Source organism: Prinia subflava, chromosome 13 (assembly GCF_021018805.1).
Source record: "Prinia subflava isolate CZ2003 ecotype Zambia chromosome 13, Cam_Psub_1.2, whole genome shotgun sequence".
NCBI classification, from domain to species: domain Eukaryota; kingdom Metazoa; phylum Chordata; class Aves; order Passeriformes; family Cisticolidae; genus Prinia; species Prinia subflava.
In genome coordinates, this window is record NC_086259.1 from 4,571,266 (window position 1) to 4,590,949 (window position 19,684).

At 41.9% G+C, this 19,684-nt stretch overlaps 1 long non-coding RNA gene across 1 annotated transcript in view; it reads left to right on the forward strand.

The window, feature by feature from the left end:
- LOC134557614 (uncharacterized) overlaps positions 1-13,896 on the forward strand; it is a 30,595-nt gene extending 16,699 nt beyond the window's left edge. Inside the window, exons 2-3 of the long non-coding RNA XR_010082085.1 lie at positions 13,399-13,544; positions 13,734-13,896. This is a non-coding gene — a long non-coding RNA (uncharacterized LOC134557614). The remainder of the gene's footprint in view (positions 1-13,398; positions 13,545-13,733) is intronic.
- The last annotated feature ends 5,788 nt before the right edge of the window (positions 13,897-19,684 follow it).

A 19,684-nucleotide genomic window follows, 5' to 3' on the forward strand; every position in this document is an offset into this window, starting at 1 on the left:
TTTGCCAGTACCTCGGTGTTTTGACAAGGGGATGTAAATGCCACTGTCGAGGGGCTGCTGAACCAGAGAAAGGTTTAATTGGGTTCAATGAGCATCACAGTCTTTGGATGCTGATGAAGAGCAATGTGTTTGCCTCAGAGATGGACCCAGGGGAAAGCAGGTTCTGTTCATCATCTGGATCTGGCCTTTTCTTGGCCTGGCTGCTTGGGCTATTTCTCCCTGGGCACCTTTCATTTCCCTTGAGTTATCTGCCTGCACTATTTCATCCCAGTTTGACTACACTCATACAGGGTAGACTCCCTCAAGACTGATGTTCATGGATTTCCACCTTTCATTTTCATCCCTGCCTTCACATTTGACCTAATAAAAAAATATTTACTAGTTCTCAGTTTTTGCATTTGTAATCAATCATATTCAGTGTATTACTTAATCCTAAATCTGGGATTACTGACTCACTTTGTGGTGGAGCCATATGCTAATAGTCTTATATTAGAGCAGAAATCAAACCAGCAGTGTTAGTTAGCATTTCCAGTTTCAACATTTTTGGGAGGTTTTTTGGGGGATATTTTTACCCCCTTTTTTTGAAATATTTTAATATCATTTATCTTGTTTTACACCCTAGCTGTTTACATTTCCATTGTTTGGGGGGGGGGGTTGGTTAATATTCTAAAGCACTTTTATTTTTAATATTTTGTAAACATATGATGAAGAAAAAAAACTTTTGAACTTCACAGTCACCTTCTCAATTCTCCTTCTAACTCTTCTTCCTAACTCTGAAGAATGAGGGTTCAAAATAAAGAGAATATAACTTTGAAAAAGATCCCACTAGAAATCACTGTTTGATTTTACAGCATCAGGTCCTGCTAATTATTGCTTACACATGCTGAAATCTGAATGAGGACTGAAGGTCCTCAAGTCAGGCTTTGCACTATCCACATTTAAGTTGCTGATCCCAAGCCTGGAGTAGAGGCTTTAATGCCTGAGTTCACAGGCATAACCTCACACAGGATGACAGAAAGCTTTGGGTCCTCTCCAAAACAGCCAGAACAAACTTCAGAGAGCCAGAGAAACCTGGATAATTCTGAGTACAGGGAGTTTATGAAAGGCTTCAGGGAGTTGCCTTAATTTTAGGATGCAGAGCCCAGAAATTGCTTGTGAAAAAAGCTACCTGTATCTCTTTCCTTCCCTGTATCCTTCATCCCTCTCCAGAGAGGTAATAGCAGGAGGAGCCTTCCCACACACTCCCTGAGTTGGGAAATCAGCCAGGGAAACTCTGATTACCTGGGAGAGCTCTGCCCAGCTCCTGCTCTGAGAGTGCCCAAACACCTCTGAGGCTGCTCAGGGCGGTGACACCCTGCACAAATAGACATCTGAACAGATAACACCTCAAAATGCAGCAGCTTAAGGACAAGGAAAAGGAATATCACAGCTTTTAGAGCATTCCTTTAGAAGACAGAAATCCCCATTAATTTTCTAGTTAAGGCTAAGCCTCAGATGAAGAAGTGAAGAGAACCAGAGCAGCCACAATCCATCCAGCCCTATCTAGGTCCTGCAAGTTCTCAGTTTAAGCTCTGATTACAGTAAGATCAGCAGGAAAAAGACCTCAAAATCTTAGTTAACTGATCTGTTCTAACTATAAAACCAGTTTATCAGCCTTTGGAAAACAACACCAACCTACTCCACTTGGCATCAAGAGAAGTGCTGAGTTCTGTGTTATCCCAGCTCATTCATCTTCCACAGAATTTTTAATTCATGGCTTCTAAAGGTGTCATTTGGTTCTGTCAAAAGCATCCTAAACTCCCTGCATTTTGAGTGGGTTGAAGTTTCTGCTGAAGCTGATAAGTTTTTGAAAATTTAAGCAATGCTCACTGTCTGTACATGCATTCAAATAAGTATTAGCAGCTTAAAACTGAAGTGTCAAACACTTCCAGGCAGTGAATGCTTCATTTCAGCCATAAATATATGTTGTCAGAGGTCATTAACTCCCCTATTGTAATAGATTAAGCAGTTTTCTCTATACTCTGGGAGCTGACAGCATCTTTGTAATCTCTGAGGGGTACTGAAGTCCTCACAGGAAGATTTAGGGAACTACTGGAGCAGTAGGGTGGTCCACAGGCACTTCAATCTTTGGGCCAGGGGTTTAATACTTCATCTTTAAAAAATTGCTTCACCACCACGAGATGGAAGAGCTGTGAGCTGCTGTTTCTCAGTGTTCTCCAACTTTCAAAGACTTAAATACTCCCTTCCCATTCATCTTTCTTTTCGTGACTGTTGACTGGTTTAAGAACTCCCACTTTTCCTAAAAGCTGAAAGATAAGTGACTTTGTTCAGTGCCCAGAATCGTCTCACTGTGGATATGGGTTTGCTGAGGAAATGTGTGACAACAGAGGCTCAGGGATAAACAAGACCCCTGAACAAACATGAGAAGTTCCAACAGATTTGTTAAGGAAAATAGAGTTACATACACATTATCCTGTTGATAATGGGTGTTTGTAATAAACAAGAGTTATAATGGCCTTGGCTCCATACACGAGAAAGCAAATATAAAGGGAAAGCTAATTTAAAAAAAAAAAAAAAGTTAATTAAAACCAAACCACTCAGATCCAGCTTCTTCTCACCAGCTTTCAGTCTTCTCCCAAACTAGAACTAATTCAGGGATTCCTTGGGGAGAGCTGAGAGCTTAAAGTATTCAAGACAAATTCCCTCTTCTGATGCCTTCCACTGTGTTCAGAAAGAATTGGCACTCTAGATATGTACAGTTCACAGAGTAGATTTTTCACTAGTGGGAGAATTTAGAGACATGAGAAAAAAACACATTGACTATTCAATGGACAGTCAGTAAAGAAAAAAATTAGCCAGGAGAAAAAAAATCCAGATTTGGTCAGGTTTTGTATCATTGTTAGCCAGCTGGCAAAAGATCAGCAGGAAGAATAAGATGAATATTACTAGAATGTGTTCTAATAAATATTCCTTTGATTTATTTTTTAATTCAAGCTAAGTCTTTTGCAGCTGCATGAACTATTTTGTTTGACTGAGCTTGACATTGTCTGTGTGGTTAATGATGTATATTTTCATCAAAGGTGCTTCTCAGTGTGTGCTGTGATCGAAAGAATTGAGACAGCACCTCTTGTTTTCTCAAATTCTTAAGCAGGAGGGATATGAGCATCCCCTAAACCACTCCAAATTTATTCCATATGTTTTACAAGCCATTTAGAGTAGCCAATAAATACCTGCCATGGTGGGAATGTAACACTTGGCCAGCTTTTGATGCTTTACAACAAAGGGCCCTATACTTTATAAATACCCTCAGTAAGGGGTTGTAAGATTGGCAACATCAGGTTGGAATAATTCACCTTATTTAATTACACTGGCAGCAGAAATTTGAGTCGAAATCAAGCTGGTGTCTTAACTTTGGCAGGACAGATTTAAAAGACCCAGCAGATGCTGGTGTGAGGGTAAATTTCTGGTAAATTTAAACCAAACCTTAAAATAGCTGGAGCTTGGTTTAACCTCTTTTTTTATTGTCATTTGAATTCCAAATGAAATAGTGGTGAGGCAAGTGCCATACCTGTTTCCTCCCATTCTGAAATAGCAAATATTTACATTTCTGTTAAAAGCGGTGTGTAAAAAAAAAAAAAAAAAATTAAAAAAAGAGTGGTATTCTTTCAACTGCCCATTCCTGCTAGGCTCCTCCCCTGAAAAAGCAGAATTGTGCTAATCAGATAATCTTGGGGAATAACTGGAGCAATGTGTCAGCCATGAGAGGAAATAAAATGAACAGCTGCAATTGGATTATGCATTCTTCTCATTATCCAGATTCAAATGCCTGATGAACAGTGTGTGTGCAATGAAAGGAATGCCAATGCTGCATATAAAGCAGCAAATCAAAGTGTCTGCTCTTCAGACAATGCTGGACCAGGCTGCAGGCACAGCCCCGGGCCAGGGCGCTCAGGGGCTGCTGCTCCTCCAGGACACCTCCAGAGCTGGGGAGCTCCTCCGGGGAAGGGAATAAATGATTGCAGCTGACATTCCTCTTCATGCCTGGCCAGCTCTTCTGATCATTAGTGGGCAGTGGTGTGGAGCCAATTCTATGCCCATTCTCTGCCAATTCCTTCACAGGGGGAAATCTCTGGAAAGCGGAGTCAGAATCTTGTGCTGCTGCTGGATCCGAGCTCGGGCAGGCATTAGCCAGTGGAGGAGAAACTCTGCTTGGCTGGAAAAAGAAATAATATCTGGAGTAGCAGTAGCAGAGAGGAGAGGGCATGTCATTGCCGTGTGCATTGCTGTTCATCCCTGGATAGAGTCACAAAGCTCTGCGAGGTGAGACAGTAAAGTGATAGTCCTGTTCCTAGGATGGCAAGCAGAAAATCTGAATTTATCTCCTGAGATTATCACCTGGCTATCCATGTGGGTAATCTGGATGGCTGAGGGGGATTTTATTCACTCTGCCTTCCCTTAGGGTGCGGCTGTGAACTTGGATCTGTTGGTTGTTGACAGAGAGATATTATAACTTCTCATCACCGAGATCACCCTTGATGAGTACTTACTAGGACTGACTGGAAAGCACTCCTGAGAAAAGCACCAACTCTATTCTAACCTCAGGAGCAAAAGCAAACAGTTGTCATTGCAAGACTCAAGTTTTTCCCCATTAAAAAAAAAAATGTACAAAAATCCTAAGCACCGATTATTGGCAAGGAATAAAATCTCTTTGGTTTGCTTTATTCGTTTAATGTAGAGAAAGACAATTAAGGCAGGTTTCTGCTATGGTAAAGAGCAACTTCTAGGACTATTCCTAGCTATCTAAATACATGGAATACATAATAAATATACCTAAATACAGCAAAAAACCACAGCTATTTCCCTTCTTTTGCTTAGTAAAGTGCTGAAACTTTAGGAGTGTCTTGTGCTGGGATTAGGAATAACACACACTAATAAACTACAGCCAACAGAAATCTTTTTTTATCTCATTAGAAAACCCAAGGTGAGAGATATAATGCACATAATCTGTGCAGAGGAAAACAAATGCCCTAAAGATTAAGACATAAAAATTCTATAAGATAACTTGTCTTACCACAAATCATCTGAGACATCACATGAAAAATGTCACCAAGGTATCTTTCTTGGTGAAGAAAGCTGCCTTTCCTTCAGAAAAAGTCAGGAAAATGACCTCATATTATGAGCAAGTAATAAATAGGAATTTCTTAATAAATGTAGCAGTTTTCTACTGGTAGATAATATGAGAATTTCGGGTTATTCCTAGGTCCTACTGGCACATATTTGTGATATTGAAGGCTACAGCCCCACTGGTTATTTATTACTAATTGCTACTGGTCATTCTTCCAAGAAATAGTAAAGTTAGGCTTTTCTTGAACTCTAATCCCTGCAGTAGAAGAACTGCTAGGTTTTCTGGAGACAAAAGTAAAATGTGTGCTCCCACATCCCATGGAAGGCAGCTGAAATGGAGCTCTTTTAATGAAGCACTGCACCCCTGCTCTCCCTTGTTTATTATTTTCTGATCCTCAGTAGAAAAAGGCAGCCAGCCTGGAAATACTCATTTGTTCTTTATCTGTAAAGCAGTGCCATCAGGTCCTTTGTATCCTCCTCAATATGCAGATCAATATATATAGGATGCTGTCAGGTTTGGGCTGTTTCCTAAGGCCAACACAAATAGCTCAAAATTTTGCTGCCAAGTGACTCATTACTATACAGAAATGACATGAAGGAGCAAGAAGCCACACTGAGAACTGGGTAGTTTGACTAATAAGTGAACTGTATAAGAATACATCTCTTACAGCACTTGTTTCTTGCTCAGACATCCCCTTCTTTGCTTGAATTCTTTTCCTCACTGAATGATGTCTCAGCCCCAAATCTTTCTGCTACAGACAAACATCACTGCAGTCAGCAGAGCTGAGCTTGTCTCAAGCCTTTGGACTGATTAAATATTTGGTAACTTAAGTTAATAATGAAAAACCTGTTCTGGATTAGAGCTTAGTGTCAAACACATGGACATGGTCAGGCAGAAGTTTCTCCACAGGATGAAAGGAGAAGAAATACGTTTCTGTACTGTTGCCAGTTATAATCCTGATGTACTTAAAAAAGCAACATAAGTGAATAAACTTTCTAAACTTGCAGAGATTTACACAGACAAATATCCACATGCAAGAAGTATTCTCTTTATGAGGCCCGAGAGACCTGCTTTTATGGGTAAGCATTTGTTAAGCAAATTGCCAGCTACTTTATCCAGGTGCACAGAGCAGCCACATAAAAGAAGAGAATTGGTTTATGGAAGAAGAACAGAGCTGCTGAAGTCATGCCAAACAAGGAAGGGGCAACCCCATCCGGCAGAGTAAGCAAATGATGCCATGGATCCACAAGCAAGTAACTAAGCCACCCACACGCTGCAGAGTCTGCCAAGACAGATGGTGCTACTTGTGAAATATCTTCAGATGTTCCTCAGAGTTTACAGCTTATATTTTATGGTGGAAATAAATGAAAAAAATATAGTCTTTTATTCCTTAGATTTTATTGGCTACAAATGTTATGTTACGTCCTTTTAAATCTGCCTACAGAAAGATCTGCTCTTAATTAAACTCTTTAAATAATTGGTGGATTTTAAGTTGCCTGTGGAGGTTTGATCTCCATTCTCATAATTCAATCTCAAAGGCTTAATCCCCATTTAGTTTATTTAATCGTTTGCGTAGGCAAATGCTCAATTAGGAATTCTCCATACCTTTTGGGCCTGCTCAAGCCTAAAATACCTGTACTAAATAAAAACACTTTTACAAAATCTGTGGGGTTTTAAACTGCCTTAATGGCGTTTGACATCCTGCCTCTAAAAGATTAAATTGTGGCATTTATATTTGAGATGTCACTGGAGCAGCTGCCTGTGCTTGCCTTCCCAGTTTGGGGATATGAGTAAAGAGAGCAGTGGGGGCTGCACATCACTTTGAACTTGGAACTTTTGGGATATTTTCTCAATCATGAGTTTCTTTGCTTCCACTTGTTTACACTGTACACTTCTCTTTGACATAGTTTAATTATCAAGTCACTAACATTCATGTGACTAAGTTTTATAAGCACAAGAGGAAAATGAGTAACATTTTGATATCATCTGGTTGTTGGGGTTTTTTTTCAGAAAATGTAATATTTAGCAAGTAGACAATTCTCAAGAGCAAAAGAGGATTTCACCCAGACAGCTTCAACAGAAATACTCACTTTCTTGCAATACAATTGGTAGAAACTTGGAGGAATCCCCAAAGGCAGGTGAGATGATGCTTGTGTCCTGCCTGGAAGGAGGTCATCCCACCCTGGTGTCCAAGGAGAGCAGCCCCTGAGCTCCAGCGTGAGGACAGCACCAGTGCAGTCCAAGGGGAGTCCAAGGGAGGTGACCCCAGATCAGGGACAGCTGCTGGGCCCCTCTGAGCCCTGGGGACACAGACAGGGCTGTGCTGGAGCTCTCAGCACTCACCAGCGTTTGGAGGTGACCTGAAGGACTGGTCATGATGCCTTGGGAGGCTGGCCTGGAACAGAGACTGCACACAGTTAGAGAATAAAGTAGATATTTATTGAAAGGCTGACCTGGAACAGAGAGTGGGCAGAGCTAGAGAATAAAGTAGGGATTTATTGAAAGGCCTCCAGGATTCACTTTGGGCAGGACAGGGCCTGACCAAGGCTGCACCCAGGTTCACAAAATGTGAATGGTCACAAAATGGCTGACTGGTCACAAGGTCTTACATTTTTATAAGTTTTTGTCCTTTTGCATATTGGGGTTAAATTGTCCAATTACAGCTCCAGGCTGAGAGGTCTCACCCTTCTTGTTCCTCCCTTCAGCCAACCTTGTTTGTGCTTTTGGGTCTGAATGTTGTCCTTGGTCCTCAGCAGGAATGGATTTGTTTTGTGTCCCTGCTCTGTGAAGAGAGCTCACCAGCATTTACTATAAGGCTCAAAAGGCACCTAAGCAGCACAGAATCTGAAAACATGAAAGCTAAAACTTAAGGCATCAGTCAAAGCTGACAATAAACCAACATGGACTCCAAAATGTTGTCGTTTTTTCGTTCAGGTTTTTTCACATCACAGCCTCTCCCCATCTCGCCTTTTGTTAGCACTGAATTCAAGCCATTAACAGCATTCAGTAGAGGAAAAAAGGACACAGAGCTCATCACTTAACTTCTTCCTGGCATTATCATTCTGCACGAGTTATTTTGGTTTAGAAACCCACACACATTCATCACAATCACACTCATTTTTCCACCAAAGATGAGGTCTACAGGTAGCTACTATTTTTCAGCCTGTGTGCACTAAACCTCATAATCACTGATGAGCAGTCTGCAAGCTTTATGTCAGCAGGCTCTGATGAAAAATATGTATATAATTTCCTATTTTGTGGGGTTTTGTTACTGTTCCTTTTAAAATCAACTCAAGATCTCTTACATCCCCCGTATTGAACAGTTATATTTAAGAGCTGAAAAGTGACATCTCAAAGTTCAGCTCAGTCAGCTTTTAAGCCATCCAAGGACCATCTTTTTCTCTTATTCCCATTTTGGAGAGTCTGTTGGTTTTTTAAACAGTATCTTTTTTTTTTTTTTTTTTAAGGCATTGTAATTTGAAAACCAACAGTACCATGAATATTGTTGTATTTTATGTTTGTGGGAAGACTGACACAAAAGGAGCAATCTGCTTTTGTGTTTCCATCCCACTGGAGCCCGCTGGAACCTCCTCCCTGAGAGCCTCCAGTGACCAGCTGCCACAACATTCACTGTCCATCATGAGGATATCCTGGCCTTCCTTCCCACACACTTTAGTTCCACTTTTCCTGAGCAATCAGAATGAAAAAATAAGAGTAAAACAAACGAATGAACAAAGTAAAGGTACAACAATCCAGCAAGTATTTTTACAGGATTAGTCCCAAGCCACAATTCCTATTTTATGGTTATTTAGCCTGTCTCCCCAGAGCTCAGCCATCTGACAGGAGGCCTGGGGAACCATCCAGCTGTTTCCAGTCCCCAGCTACCACGAGGATTTTTCCCTTGTCCTCCTTTTCAGCAGGAAGCTGAGCTAAACTCTGGCCAGGCTTGATGCCTGTAGTAAGACAGTGTTAATTAGCCCTCCTCATTAACCTGTTCTGATGCAGCACTGAGAGGACCCTGTCTCCATGGGCTTTTATCTGTCTGACCACCAAAAATCTGTGCATTTCCCCCTTGACAGATCCCTTGGCAGTACTTGCACCTCCCCTGCCACACTCAGCCAGCCACAGAGGTGCTGCTCAGAGAGTACAAACACAACTCCTTGGAATACTGTGCTGGTTATACCTCCTGCAAAGGAGGGAGAATTGCTGGAGAGTCAGGATCCATAGCCAGTACCTGCTTAACAATTTATCTCCATGAAAGATGGGTGTTAGGAAGCACTTACTCTGCTAGGAGATAAATCCACTGTCCTGAGCACTTGTGGGAATGCACGATGCTGTTTCACTTGCAGGAGAGAAAGTATTCAAACCACGAGGCAGATTTAGACACGTTTCAACTTTCACTCTCTCCCCTCCCACCGCAATTCAGTCAGCTCTGTCTTGTATATCCTTGTACATCTTCTTTTCTAAATAGCATATGGAACCTTATCCGCCAGCCTGTGCATGAGCCTACTTTGTTTGCCATGTGCTTCAGTTTCAAGTAGCCTGGAATAATCCCTTACACTTTAGGTGACATGATTAGGACTGAGTATGAGCCCTGCCAGACTGTAACACAGAGTCCTTCTCCCTGTGCAAGGTCACATATGTACAAACACCAACTGCCTCTGTGAATTCTTCAATATGTTAACCAAGGAAACATTTCAGCTAATTAATTCAGACAGACTTGCTTGGAAAAATCAAATATTCCTTATTGCAGGAGACTGAGTGGCTCTGTGGAGGTCTAGATGCTGACAAGCCAAAATAATGTTGTATCTTTAAATGGTGCTGGAAAGGGCAAATTGACAGTCTGGAGATGTCACTTCATCTACAGAAAGAGATATGAAAGATTCCCTATGATCTGACTGGCACCAGAGCCAGGGTGAAAGGACACAGAGTCATTTTTCAAGGCAGGAATAAATCAGCTGCCTTCTGCTTACATTTATTACCTACCTGCACTTATCCAAACCTTCCCAGAACTGGGCTTGCTTTTGCTCTCTCTTGCCATGGCTATTAATTCACTTGTTCACTGATGAACCCTCTCACATTTGAGATCCTTTTTATCACTTCCTTATAAAAATTATTGGCTAATTACTGCCTAAATGACTGTATTGATTTCAGGACCTGTCTAAGCAAAAATCTAACAAGCAGCCTCAGGACCACAGAATTTCCTTAATGCTTTGATTGTTCAGACAGTATTTCCTCAGCCTTTTTTCCCCTGGCAGTCCTAATAAAAGCTGTTACCTCTGATTTCTTCGGAGCTATGAGTACCATCACCTGTTTCCAATGCAGCTCCTATAAGGCAGGAAGATGCAGAAAGTTACTCTCAGTACCAGTCTCTCTCATGGAGCATCCTTTTATCCAAAATCAGAAAAATACATTCAGAAAAAGGCTATTAAATGTAAACCCCACTGAGGGCTGCTTTTGTCTGCTGTGCCGTCATTAGTCCATGGAAGTAACTGTCTTGAAGAACAGACAGCGAGACTTCTCCCAGAAGCAGTGAAAACCACCCAAAAATCTGCAAAAGTAATGAAGTTTGTTAAAGCTTTAGAGAAGTAAAAAATACTCCATATAGCCTAAAAGGCCAAATGCTGTTTCCATGAAGAATCTCAGTTAATTTTCACTAAAAGCAGCTCCAAATCTTTAAAAGTAGGGAAAGAATATCTGTTTTCAGCAGACACACACTTTCAGTAGATTACTGCTCTCTGTCTTAGAGATATAACTTTTATTTTGGCAACATCTTGTAATGCGTGGTGATGAAAAATAATTTTACCTTTCAATTTTAGTCACAGAACTTTATAACTGTGTCTCAAGATAACTTTAAAACATAGTGTGTTTTTTTAGGCGTTTGGTAACACAAGTTACAAAGATCCGCATTTGGCATTTATTTTATTATATTTTGTAATTATGCAAATGATGCGGCACATCAGCATTAATCATACTAAATGAAGCTATCTGTTTCAGTCTGAAATACTGAATAATTATTCATTAGGAATGATGGGCAAAGAAGCTTAAATCAAATAAACTTGCACTTTAGAGAAGCAGCTCGCAAAAATATTTTTTGGGAGGGTTGATTTTATTTATTTATTTGGGGGAATTGCGTAGGCACAAATATTTGAAACCAGATATTATTGGTGAGAAGTGTTGCAAAAACGTCCTTCAAATCAATTCATATTTATAAATCTAGTATGTGTAATTACGAGGATACACTTCGTATTCGCTAAGGCGAATTATAAGTGAATAGCTTTAAGCTAAGGAGTAAATATCACTTATTTTTCTACATTTAAAAGTGCAGAGGCGTTGGCAGGTGTCTCAGAGCAGAGAGGCTGTTGCAGTGAGCTGGTCTCTGGAGGAGCCCCAGAGCTGCTCAGCAGGAGTGGCCCTGGAGCCCCGCGGGTCACCGCGATCCAAGGATGTCGCCGCGCCAGCTCTGGGCTGTGTCTCTCTCTCTGAACCACCTCTGGTTTGGGGGAAGTGTGTAGGCACAAATATTTGAAATGAGATATTATTGGTGAGAAGTGTTGCAAAAACATCCTTCAAATCAATTCATATTTACAAATCCAGTATCCGTAATTACGGGGATACGCTTTGTATTCGCTAAGGCGAATTACACTTTCGCTTTAAGCTAAAGCATAAATATCACTTCATTTTCTACCTTTAAAAGCGCAGAGGAGTTGGCAGGTGTCTCAGAGTAGAGAGGCTGTTGCAGTGAGCTCTGGAGGGGCCCAGAGCTGCTCAGCGGGAGCGCCCCGGAGCCCCGGGGTCACCGCGATCTGAGGCGCTCGCCGCGCCGGCTCTGGGCCGTGTCTCTCTCTGAACCAGCTCCGGCGCTCAGTTCAAATGGCTCAGCAGCAAACTGATCTTGCCAAGTTCACGCCAGCCCAAACTCCTGCAAGGATTTTGCTCCTTTCCTTAGAGTCTGTGCCTTCTTCATTAACTTTGATATAGGCTCCCTGCCTCACTTCTGCTGTTTCTTGTGCTTATCTTTGTACACGGTAGTCAGCAGCCTCACTCTTTCAGCAGCTCAGCCAAGCTTACACTGTAAAAGCTGCTCTCATCTCCAGCTAGGAAGAATGGCTCTGGATCAAAGGTGAGGCTCGATACAGCCAACTTCCACAGGCCAGTCAAGCTCAGGGAACTGGGAACCAGTGCTGATGGTGGTGACAGGGCCCTTGGCTAGGCTGGAAGTCTCTGCAAGCCTCTTCCAGTCAACACGTGTTTGGTGTTGACAAATAAAAGGGGTTTTGGCCATAAGACTCCTAAGTGCTCTTTTGTTCCCTGAATGGGGAATATTTCCATTTCCCTATTCTCTGAATAGGGGAGTTAAAGGCTGGAGATCAGGGACAGGTTCTGCTTCCCCAGAGGTGCTGGCACTGCCCAGGGAATGGGCACGGCCTGAGGCTGCCCGAGCTCCAGGAGCCTTTGGGCAGCGCTGCCAGGGGGGCACAGGGGGGATTGTTGGATTGTTGGGGGGTCTGGGCTGGGACAGGGGCTGGGTCAATGATCCCTGGGGGTCCCTTCCAATGCAGGTCATTCTCTGATTCTATCAACAAAAACATCAGCAATGGGGTAGGGATTCTTTACACTTTAGAGGTAATTTGTTTTAAGGAGAAGTTCCCTGTTTTTCTAGGTGGTGGAAAGGCCACTTTTGCTGACATACATCTCACAGAAGCAGACTTGCAGTCACCAACCAAAGAGCAGACCCTTCTGGTTCACCTCATTTAAACACAGATGGCCAGCACTAAGGTGAATGACTTCTTCCCTGGAATCCCACTCCCTTTCCCCAGACCAAGAGGCACAGACGTTTAACTTTGATTAGATGTGCAAATTCAGCTCAGGCAATTTAGACCCAGTTATTCTGCTGGCACTGTGAGGGGCACAGCCATGCTCACACCCATCTGAGTGTGCCACCCTCTTGGAATAAACCTGAGCAAGCTGCTCCCCAGAGAGCTCCAACATGAGCTGTGTTTAGACCCAGATCAAAAGCCCTCTGTGGTTTAAGGTGGCTTCTTTGACTTTGCACTGAAATGGAGCAGAGGAGATGGGCTTAAACTGCTCTGAGCAGGGAAGCAGCAAGAGGCAGCACCACCTTTGTGCAGAGCTTTTTTCTGGGACATTGCTCCTTTGGCATTTTCCAGGCTCAGTTGGAGCAGCTGGAATAAAACTCCACACATCCTGATTTCATACCTGTGTTATAAACTGTGGGCCAGAGCCCAATTCTCCCTGTGCTGTACAAACAGGTACAAAGCTCCTGGGCCTGGATGAGTCTGGGGACCCTGCAAGGCAAGGAAAGTGAGGGGAATGTCACCGTGGATGAGAAACACGAGAGTGGGGAAAGCTGGAGGCCAAAGGGAGAAACAGAGCTGAAGAATGATCAGAGTCTGAGGTACAAACATCCTGTGAACTCTGTGTTTATCTTCTAATCAGCTGCTTGCTTTTTTTTATTCTCTTTTACCTCTGCCCACATTCACCTTTCCTTGTGGACAGGACTCTTTCAAGTTTATTTTTCTGGGTTTGTTTGGGTTTTGATTTTGTGGGTTTTTTCCTGATTTGTATCCATGTTTTCTGTTTGCAGACTTTGGTAACCCACCCCATTTATCTGTGCTAAATGATTCAGGACCCTGCAAGATCCAGCTTCGGTTACTTGACTTCTATTTTAATATTTGAAATAAATGTGATTAAATAATAAATTTGATTGTCTACTTGGAAGTGTTTGTTTCCTCAAGCCTAATGCTAATTTCTTGCTTTCTTAAATCTTTCTTGCTTTTAATATGACATGTATCATGGGAAATGGCTCATTAAACCAGAAGCAGATTTAATAAAAACCTTTCCACACACTCAACACCAACTGTTTTAAATCTATGCAAGCAAAAATTAAGAGCTATCATTCAGACTTGTGTTTTCAAAGACATAAGGGAGTTTTCTTAGGAAAGTTTCTGATTTCAAACATACACAGGCTGTAGTCCTCTTTCACTACCCAGGGTTCCGAAGTAAAAGAATTTTGATACAGCTAAGTTAGTGCAAGGATTACAGAACCATTTTCTGTGGTGAGACAAGGGGTTTACTTCTGGTATGCTGGGGAAAAAATGGGATCAATAAAAGCCCTTACAATGCATTACAGTGAAGAAAAAAAAATAATTTGTGTAGAAGTTACTGTGAGCTTTAGACTAATGGTCATAACCATAAATTATATTGAAAACCAGATAAAATTAAATAAAGACTTGTGAAGTATAAATTTGCTGCTGGCAATCTAAAAAGGATTTTCTTGTTACTTGCCCATGGGATTTGGGGTTCTATCAAGGAAGCTTTCCTACTTGTCATACATCATTTCAAAGAGACATATATAGCCTGGAAACTGCTTTAAGGCAGCTGCAAGCAAGTGTCACTTTGAGTTAAATGCATTATTAAACTGTTGGGAAATTTCACATCATGGGTCATTTATCTATGCTAAATGGGTCAAAAGCCTCTACACATGCCTAGATAAATGAGAGAGAAGAGCAAAATTCTCCCTTGGGAAGTAATACGTTGACAACCTCTTAGAGTTCATGTTGTTATTTTTAGTAGATAAGAGAAAAAACTACTTGCTAAGTGCACCAATTCATAAACCCAGGTGCCAAGTCCCCACAAGAAAAGGTTACCAAACATCCCCATATTTTGATGATGCTTTGTGCAAGATGTCAGCAAAATTAGGTGTAATATTCTTTGGGTCTTTAGTGGCTGATTACATGGTCTCAAAAGATGCCTGCTGAGTGAAGTGTGTACAGAATCATGGAACCACAGGGTGGTTTGGGTTGGAGGAAACCTTAAAGATCACTCTGCCATGGGCAGAGACACCTTCCACTACCCTGAGTTGCTCCAAACTCCACCCAGTCCTGCCAGTTTGGGTGTTTTGGGGAGCAGCAGTGGGTGCACTTTGGAAAGGCTGCAGGGGACGAAAACAGAGCCCTGCAAAGTTTCTAAAACTTTGATGTGCCACTGATATGTGATTAATTCAGTCCCACAGCACCCTTTGGTTCAGTAAATCCCGCCGCTGGCGTGTTGCTGGGCGTTCCCAGACCCCTGGACATGCATCATCAGACAAATTGGGAGCCGACCTGGTAGCCAATTTAAGACAATTAGCAGCAGTGTAAATCCACATGAGAGGAGAAGTGAGCTAGAAACAGTTCTTCACAGTGCATTGGCATTCTTTCATGTTGAAAGATTCTGTTTTCCATTTCCTTGCACATTTGCCCATCGAGCAGACCAGTCAGAAAAATACTTGAGCAAACAATTGCAAAGGGAGGGCTGTTCTCTTGATTAGAAGCAATTTTGCTTTCTGGGTAGCTGACAGAGGGGGGAAATGGTTTGGTGTTGGTATCAGTTCATAGCTGTGAGCCAGCTGGGCTCACGAGCTGCTCCTGGCTGAGAGGCACCAGAGGCTCAGCCCCCTCCTCTGCCCCCTCCTCTGCCATAAGGTCACAGCATATTTTAGCAAATACTCTCCAGGTTTTGGGGAAGGGTTCTTCACTTCAACATATGAAGCTGATTTATGCAGCTGTTGATGTTAATGAGGAGATATTTATGTATCCAAAACATGAGGTTTTTAAAAAGGAATTTTTTTTAATTGTTTGTTTGTTTGTTTTTCAGTGAAGAAAGGTTTTCTTGTTTGGAAGTTTAGTTGATTCATGGGTGAAAAAATTAAAAGGCTGAAAACCAGAAAGGATCTATGTGTACCAAAATCTTTACTGCTTTTATTTGGTGCAGCATGTAAAAAGGGACCTTAGCTTCCCAAAAGACACTGAGAATTTCAGTTTTTACTAATCAATACTGACTCAGGACAACGATGAACTCTTTTATTGCAATACTCACCTAGAAAACCTTCAGCCCACAGCATTTATTGTAACTTTAAAAATCAAATGCAATTAAAAGTTAACTCAATGTAACCTCTCTTTTTCTATTTTTCTATTTTTCTAAAACCAACTATTTTTCAAAATGTATAGTTTTAAAAAATATTTTCATACAAGGCAAACTTATTAAAACTTTAGCACATTAAAAGTTGATGGATCAAAGAAAGCAAAACGTAGCAAGATGTTTGGCTGATGAACCAAGGAAAGCAAAGCTGATCTGCTAAAGCCAGCTGACACTGCTGGCATTATCCCAAAATGTATAAACACATGACCTGACCTATCAGTGCATTTTATTAAGATGTCACCGAGAACAAAATTAAAACATCTAATTAAAATTTTTCTCAGACACAAAATTAATGTATATATCAAAGCCATGACATGGGTTCTCAATTAATTAATTAACCTACTTTCTAGTACAAAATCTCTGCGCTCAGGTGTTCTGTCTATGGAAAGTTTCTGACCAGGTCCCCAGCTAGCTTAATAGGCTTTTAAGCTAAATTGTCTTAATACAGTAAGAATAACTTATATCACCATTAATTTCTTACTTTACTCCTCTTTATAAATTTGCCATAATGAGATTAGAAACAGATACTATAGAACAGCTCTATAGATCAGAAAATATTCCTGATGGTGCTCATCTTGCAATGTGAGTAGGGGTTCAGTGTAGAGAATTTAGCTGGTTCTGTTTGTGCACAATGTTTGTTGTCATAACCTACATCAGGCCATTTACAGTATCAACAATGGCTCTAAATTAAATAAGTCAGATTTACTTGATTTGCTCCATAATAACAATATTACATTATTTTAGCCAAACGTTGATGTCAAACTGAACAGAAATAAGAGGAAAGCAGTAATTAGTCTAGGTTAAAATATATCCTCAAAGGATATTAAATATGCAAGAGCTCATCCATGAAAATTAGACTGCAAGAGGTTACACCATGTATTGGCTTATTTTGTTACATATCAAATTATCTCTCATGAATAAATATACCTAATAATGTTTAACTCTATAATTTAATAGTGCCCTATTAAAAATACTTTCTAAATCAACCAGGCTGTGTATTTGATTTTCTATGATTATCAGATTTTAAGTACACAATAATTAAATGTGCAATTTGTACTGACTTCTGCAAGCACATTTAGAGAGACTATGCCCTTCTATCCCTCTAATAGAAAACTTTAGTAAATATGAATGCCAGGACCTAATACTTCAGTGAGATAATGTAAGTTTAAAACCACAACAAGATGTGAAGTTTCTTAATAAGAAAAAAAAAAAAAAAAGAAAAAAAAAAAAGAAAGAAAAAAGGAAAAAAAAAGATAGTTTGGTGCTTTTTGTGTGTACTTAAACCAAAAGAAACAATCCCTGAACTACAAAGGGTAAGTCTGAGGTGCCTTGCAGCAGCAGTGCTGTGTTCCCTTTCCCTCCGAGATCAGACTCCTTAAAGGATCTGAAGCAGGTATGGGAGCACAGACTCCCAAGAGATCTGAAGCACGTTCCCTGCGGTGTGAAAGCCTCCCCGGGCTGTCACTAGGCAGGCACGGGATTTCCCTGCTGGAGCTGTGGATGTGGGTGCCCTGCGGCCCCTCCTGGTGGCCGTGCTGCCCGGGACACGGTGCCGGACCCCCATGAGGGGCTGGGGCAGCGCAGGTGGGCCCAAGTCCCTGCCTGCAGCCCGGACAGGAGCACCCTGCTCCCCGGAGGAGCTCCGGTTGCCAAGGTGGGCTCCACTCCAGGCCGGAGCTGCTGCTCCCTTTTCCCTGGGATCGCCGAGGTTTGGCAGAGTTTTCGTTCCCGTCTGCCGCGGTCCCTGCCCGGCACCAAGCTGATGCTGAGCTGGACAAAGGTTTGGTGCTGTTTGCTAATTCTGAAAATTCATGAAGATAAATTAATCTCCTTCCTACCAGGTTTCCTCCACCTTAAGAAATGAAGATGAAGAGTGGAGCAATCAGCTAATTAACCCTCTTCTGCAGGCACAAAGAGCTGCATTACAATGTGACATTGCTCTGCCCTTTTCTTTTTGAGACGTTTTCCTGGCCTATCAGAGTCTGCTCTCTGAAAAGACCCTCTGCATCTGCTCTTGCAACCTGCTAATTACAATACTGTAATTAAACGCACACAGAAGCAATTACCTTCATCTATCACCGTGTCTGACAAGCACGCAGCACCCTCCAGTTGTGCCACGCTCAGCTCCCCTCTCGGAAAGGTGGAGAGCAGGCTTTGGCTCAGCCTGCTTTCCCTGCCGCCTGAGGACACTGGAAATCCAGACTGCTGTCTGACCTGCAGTCCTGTGAGAAATGAGCAGGCACCCGTGCAAAATGATCACAGAAACGGGCCCAAGGCTCGGGAGCAGGAGCTGCAGCCACACTGAAGTTACCCCAGCAAGACGGATCCGAGTGGCCAAAGAGGCTCCAGTGTTGTGCTTGTTCCATCTCCCCCTTGAAACAACTGGATTGTTTCTCAGCTTCTGTTGCTGGTTCCTGAGACTCTGCAAAAATTCAAAGCCACAGCAAAATCCTGGATTTTTCTTGCTTTTCCAGTTCTTCACCCCTATATCTGGTTTCAGCATTCCCACCATCCTTTTCTCTACGACAATAGACCTTAGTTCTTTCTCCTAGTAGCACTTTGGCCTCATGGACAGCAGAGCTTCGGGTTTTGTTTTGCTTGGTAAGGAACAAATAAATAGATATTTTTGAATGGTTCAGCCTTTGCTGTTTGCTCTACAGAGCACTTTGAGCCTGGGGCTGAGCCACGCTTGGTGGAGGTCCACACCCAGAGTGCTCAGAGCTGTGCTCAGCTGTGGGATACAGAGCAAGTTCTGTAAATCAAGGGCTGGCAGAGTAAGAAACCACACAAAAGAGTCCAGCCAGGGAGAGGAACAGGTATCTGTAGGGAAGCAGGAGAAAGTAGAAATACCCCCAGACACCACCCCATCCTGCCTTGGTGTCACATCATTATCTGAAGGGAGAAGGAAAAAAGCTGCTGTAAAATGTCAGTGCCTTTGAATTATAGACAAAACGCAGACACATCAAAATGTATTTTCCTTTTCAATACCTTTTCTTAAATGAAATATAATGGCCAGCTCTAGGCTGGGTGCTGCCACGCATTGCCAATGGGAAGTGAGAAACAACAGCAACAAATCCATCTTTCTTCCTGAAGTACTGCTTGCAGCATGAGGCAGCACTAATCAAAGACAAATCACAAAGCTTTGGATTTCTTCTGTTCAGGACTAATACCTAGGGGCGAGGAGGAGAAGAGAACTGTTTGATACTGAGCAGCCATACTCCCTTCACTCTTTACCACCTCATCTCATGAAAGCTCAGAAGGTTTATTTTCTAAGAATTTAGAAATAGCATTAAATCACAGTGAATCCTATTATTTGATGGCACTTCTGTAGCAGCATAGAAGAGCTGGGAGAGTTTATACCCAAATCCACTGATATGCATAAAAAGTGATTTTTTTTTTTTTTTTTCCACAGTGCTGAAACAAAGAGTTACTCCTATGAGCAAGTGTCTACAGGACCTAAGAACCAAATAAGAGGAAACAAACAGCAGGGATATTCCAAGAGTGGAGCAGGCTGCACACAGCATTTCTTTGAAGTATAATTACAGCCCCACTGAAGCATGACTGTAGCCTCCCATC